Raw genomic sequence first — 6,018 nt, 5'->3', positions numbered from 1 at the left:
AAGTGTTACTATATGGGTTATTTTTGGATCTAGAGTTATTGTTACCCATATATTGGACTTGTTCCTCCTCGATGCTAGGGTTGATACTCTGTGCATGCTCCTCCTCCATTTGTCTCGCACCTCATTACTGGATGTACCTGAGTAGAACCAAGTAAACTATCAATCTTTTTATTTAGAAGTTCTACTTGGTTTGACAGCATAGTAACCGAATTGACGTTATAAATGCCTGCTGTTTTAGTTGGCTTAGTCCTCATGACTTGCCACTGATAGTTATTCAGTGACATCTCTTCAATAAATTCGTAAGCCTCTTCAGGTGTTTTGTTGTTGATGGTTCCCCCGGCTGCTTTATCAATCATTTGCCTTGTCAAGGGGTTCACACCATTGTAGAATGTTTGAATTTGCAACCATAGAAGTAATCCATGGTGAGGACACCTTCGTAGTAGGTCCTTGTATCTCTCCCATGCATCATAAAGAGTTTTTAAGTCCATCTGCACAAACGAAGAGATATCATTACGTAATTTGGTTGTTTTAGTCGGTAGAAAATATTTTAATAAAAATTTTTTTGTCATTTGTTCCCAAGTAGTAATTGACCCTCGTGGTAACGAGTTCAACCACTATTTAGCTTTGTTCCTCAATGAAAAAGGGAATAACCGAAGACGAATGGCATCTTCAGAAACGCCATTAATTTTAAATGAATCGCAGAATTTCAGGAAATTTGCCAAGTGAGTGTTTGGATCCTCATCCTGCAAACCATCAAACTGAACAAATTGCTGTATCATTTGAATAGTGTTAGGTTTTAGTTCAAAATTATTTGTAGCAATAGCAGGCCTAACTATACTTGACTCAGTTCCTGTTAAAGTAGGTTTAGCATAATCATACATAGTACGAGGAGCAAGATTCTGATTTGCTAGTTCAGCGGGTATCGCAGAAGGTAGCTGATTGACTTGGTTTTTAGCCATCTCCTCGGTTGTGGTTGAAGTAACATCCTCTTACTCGTTCTCTGTGTATCTTAAGCTTCGCCTTATTTCTCTTTGGTTTCTGCAAACTGTGCGCTTGATCTCTTCGTCAAAAAGTAGTAGTCCTGACAGGTTTCTTCTAGTCATAAACTATAAAAACCTGCCAAGAGAAAAAAAAGTAAATTAATAAATAATAAGAAAAATAAAATAAAATTAACTTGCAAGAAAATAAATGGATAAAGTAATAAAAATTGATTGTTCCTAATATCTTAGTTCCCCGAAAACGGCGCCAAAAACTTAATCGCGATTTTCGTGTGACAGGTTTTAAATATTTATAAAGAATCATTCTTGAAACTAACTATTATCACGATGTAGGCATGTGTACCTATCGAACAGTAGTATAGTTTTAGCAAGATCAGATTGTTGAACCCAAAAGAACTAAAAGTACTAGTAATGACTGTCTTTTTATTATCTAGCCTAGGAATAAGGGGGTTTTGTTTTAACTAACTGATTACCTAAACTAAGAATTCATAGAAAATAGAATTGGGGAATTACTTTTGGAAAAACGATTGAATAAAGACAATACCTAAGGAAGAATCCACCTAGACTTCACTTGTTATTCTGACTCTGAATCGGATTATTTATTCATTTAACTTGTTCCGTAGAGATCCCTAAGTTATGTTATTATCCCTATTCAAGACTAATAACGTCTAATCCCTAGATTGAATAATTGAGACTTTTCTCTAATTAACACCCTAGGGTTGCATTAACTCAATCTATGGATCCCCTTATTAGGTTTCACCCTAATCCGGAAAAATCTTGTCACCCTATCTCTAGGCGCGCAATCAACTCCGCTTAATTATGAAAAATGTACTCTTAGACAAGGTCTATTCCTCCTCTGAATAAGAGCTTATCTTGAATCAATATCCTGGGATATCAAAACAAGAATTAAGAACACATAATTAAAAACAAGTTAAATTTTATCATACAATTTAGAAAATAATAATAAGATTCGTCTTAGGTTTCATTCCCCTTAGGTATTTGGGGGATTTAGTTCGTAACTAGAAAGGAAAACATCTGAGAAGAATAATGAATACAAAACATAAAGAAAACCCAAAACTCCTGAAGGGAAATTGAGGGGAGATCTTCAGTCTTGATTGTGAATCCAGCTTTTGAGATGGATCAACTGGCTTCCCTTGAGCAGTTCCCTGGCTCCTTCTCTCTGTGTGTCCTTTTCCTCCTCCTCTAAGGTGTATTTATAGGCTTTAGAATGCCCAAGAACCCTCGAAATTAGCCTTTTCTAAATTGGACTCAACTTGGGCTCGACAGGGACACGCTCGGGTGACACCCCCGTGTGTGATTACTTCAGGCCGTGCTCGAGCCTGTTAGAATGGAACGGGCATGTGTTATACCCGTTTGAGTCATGGTTCAATTCTGCTAAATCGTAACGCCATGTGGTCTGCCCGTGTGAGGAAGTCCAGGCCGTGTTGATTTCGTACGTTAGCCCATTTTCTCCGTTTTTCGTTCCTTTCGCTCCCCTGTGCTCACCTAAGTATAAAACATGAAATTAAGGCATTAGGAGCATCAAATTCACCAATTCTAAGGGAAAATCATCCATAAAATGTGTTAAGTATGGGGTAAAAATATGTAAAAATATGTAAAAAAAAATTTTGACTGAGAGAGAGAGTTTCAGCCAAACAGAAATTTTTTGGAGGTTATTAGGAGTGGAGTAGTGGAGAGAGTTAAGGGATTGTGGGATATCCGGTTAGTTTTTGTTTTCCTCTCCCTTCCAAAAACAAATTAACGTCTTTGTTTTCTCTGCGTTTCTTTTCCCCTCTTTTCCTTCTTCCCTTTCATCGTTCAATTCTTTCTTACTGCCATGGTAATTTTATGGTGTCTTGTTTCGTGGTCATCGTGCATCTTGATAAGTGAGGTTTTGGTTTGGTTGAAGTGTATTAGAATGGTGGAGTTTTTCTTAATGGGGTTTTTTTTAAAGAATAGTAATTCAATAAGATCGTTATGTGTAAGAATTGAGGAGGGACCATCCGTTAAGGTCTGATGATTTAAAACGTGTTAGCAGTGGAAGTCGTTGACTGTAAGTGAGTTTCGTATCGTTTTCTTTGTATCAAATTTGTTAGTAAATCCGCTAAATCATTGATGGGTACTCTGTTTTTAGGCTTTTCGAAGGCTTATGATTGTTTTGCAGCAAAATGATAGCAGGTGTGTAACCAAAACGTACAAAAATGAGGTTCAGTGAAAGCCTAAAAACCCCACTGTCGACGCCACATGACCATATGGTAGGCCGTGTGCGATGACACGACCGTGTGATTGACAAAGAATAGGTTGCACACAAGACACGGCCGTGCGATGGCTGGAGTGTGGCCATGTGGGCCACAGAGCTAGACTGAATTGGGCGTGTGGGCCCACACGGGCACGCCAAATGGGCGTGTGATATCTTGGCCAAGCCGTATGATCCACACGGGCAAGGCCAATCTGGGCACATGGGCCCACATGGGCAACCCACACAAGCGTGTCGGCCTATTGTACTGAAATTCTCTGTAGGGTCGCATAGGTCGTCCTAATCTACTGTGGGCCTATCTAGGGTCAGTAAATGCTATCTAACCCTAAAAACCAAACAATCTGTTAGGCTAAAATATAGTTATGAGCATGCCTATGTTTTTATATCTATTATCTGTTAATAAAAACATGTTAAGCATGATTTATCTGTTAATTCCATATGCATGTTCTGTTACTGTGATTGGGGTGGGAGGATATATATTGGAAGAAGTGTTCTGAAAGGCAGATTATGCCTAACATCTGGCAGCACAACTGCATTATTTCTAATATGTGTTGCATCAGTACAGCATGGTGTGTAGGGCTGAGTGGGTGTTTTAAACCCCACATGATGTGTAGGGATGGTCAGAGATGGTGTGTAAAGGATGGTGGTAGGATTTTTTTATCTGATTTGTATATCTGCAACTGTATTTGTATCTGAAATGGGATCAAGCTCGAATCTATATGACATGGGTCGGGCCCGATCGTCAATTTGTGTGTTTTATGATATTCTGTATGTGTACATGCTTAACTCTGCTGGGTTACACATTGAGTTTACAAAAACTCACCCCTTTTATGTTTGTCTACAGGTAACCCATAGTCTTCGGTGGATCAGTGCAGCGGAGGACTCGACGGTGACCACTTGCCAAAACTATTTTACTTGTTTTCATTTTTTATTTAAGTTTGGCGTTAAGATTTGAGAGTTTGTATTTTTTGGGACTCTCTGGACTATTTTAACTGTTTGGCTTTGATTTTCGATTTTTGTTTTTACTTCGTTGGTTTTACCTAAAGACATGTTTTCTAAAAATATTGAATGGTTTTTCCTAAACTTAACGACTTTATAAGCTTTCGCTAAATACACGTTTTATCTCTAAATGACTAAATGTGAGAGAGTTTTGAAATTGATAAGAGCGATAAAGGCTTATGGATTGGAAGGATTTTAATTTAACGACAATAGTTTTTCAGCCCATTTCATGTGACACCTCCAGATTCAACCATAACGTCTTAGCTGGGTTTGGAGTGTTACATTTAATGGTATAAGAGCCAGGTTACAAAACTCGACTGTGAATTTTGGGTTCCAAAATTTGGTTTTAAGAGTTGGTTTTCAAATGATTTTAAACATTCTAATTAATTACATAGTACACCGAGTCTCCGGCTCCGATTTAGTAAGTATTTCTGATTTTTTATAGAAATTTCTAAAAACATGGTTGGTAGTTTACTTGAAAATACTATAGTTAGAACACTCTAAAATTGTAGTGAAACTGATAGAGATTAAAACCTTCGAAAACAACTCTAAACTTCTGATTCTTTATACATAAAACATCTATTAATTAATATCGAAACTGATGCATAAAATTTTTAATGTTGATAAAACTTCTAATTCACAATGAGCACACGAGGTATCTGTAGACGTGGTATTCAAGGCTGGGGTAGAGCTCGTACGGGGCTTGAGCTGAGTCCTTATCTCTGGGTAGTATGCTGAATCTGGACACTAGTGAGACACTGGTGTCATCTGCTACTGAGACTAGGTCTCAGAGTCAACCGGATGGAGACGATGCACTGTCCTAAGCCATACTGAGGATATTGAAGCGGGTTGCTGGACCCAATTCTGGATCTGGGGGCCAAAGTTCGGTAACTGAGAGACTCCGGTCTAATGGAGCTGAGTTATTTAGGGGTGTCACAGGAGTTGCCCCTAATGTGGCTGAGTAATGGTTGGAGGCCACAGAGAGGATTATGGATGATATGGACTATACCCCTAAGCAAAAATTGAAGGGTGCAGTCTCCTTGTTTCGTGACGAAGCATATCAGTGGTGGTTGACAATTAAGGAGGGCACTCAGCCTGACTGTGTGAATTGAGAGTTCTTTAAGACTACATTTCATAGTAAATATATGGAGCTAGCTATGTTGATGCTCCCAGGCATAAGTTTCTGAACCTCACGCAAGGTGACTGATCTGTGGCCAAATTTCTAAGGCTGAGCCGCTATGCTTGAGGTATGGTGATATCGGAGTATGAGAGGTGTGTTCATTTTGAGGATGGGCTGAGAGATAATTTGAGAGTTTTGATTGCTCCATAGAGGGAGTGAGAGTTTTCTTTTCTAGTGGAGAAGGCGAAGATCGCCAAAGATGTTAAGCGTGCGGAGTGCCAAAATAGGAAAAGGGAGAAAGGTAAGAACAATAGGGATTCAGAGCCCTCGTGCAGAGGCCTAAGGAAAAGGCCATATCTAATGGGCCAGTAAGAGTGGGGGCTCCTACTGCTTCAGCTGGGATGTTGCTTTGTGGAGATTGTGGAAGACGCCATCTGGGTGAGTGCTGGAGGAGGATTGGGGTGTGTTTGAGGTGTAGGTCTCTTGAGCACCGTATTAGGGAGTGTCCACAACGTACAGATCAGATGCAAGCTTCAACTCTGGGTATTGTATAGCTTCAGAGAGCAGTTCAGTAGCCACCTAGGGGCCGTGGTCAGGCTAGAGGTGGTAATGATATGGGCCGAGAACGGAGAGCACCGGGCATA

At 39.5% G+C, this 6,018-nt stretch overlaps 1 non-coding gene across 1 annotated transcript; it reads left to right on the top strand.

The window, feature by feature from the left end:
- The first annotated feature begins 414 nt into the window (after positions 1-414).
- LOC128286357 (small nucleolar RNA R71) lies at positions 415-520 on the top strand. Its single transcript, XR_008276900.1, has one exon. It is a non-coding gene; the product is annotated as a small nucleolar RNA R71 (small nucleolar RNA).
- The last annotated feature ends 5,498 nt before the right edge of the window (positions 521-6,018 follow it).

The sequence above is a fragment of the Gossypium arboreum genome, chromosome 12 (assembly GCF_025698485.1).
Source record: "Gossypium arboreum isolate Shixiya-1 chromosome 12, ASM2569848v2, whole genome shotgun sequence".
In the NCBI taxonomy this organism is placed as follows: Eukaryota; Viridiplantae; Streptophyta; class Magnoliopsida; order Malvales; family Malvaceae; genus Gossypium; species Gossypium arboreum.
Note: the sequence above shows the minus strand (reverse complement) of the source record. Positions and strands in the feature narration are given on the sequence as shown.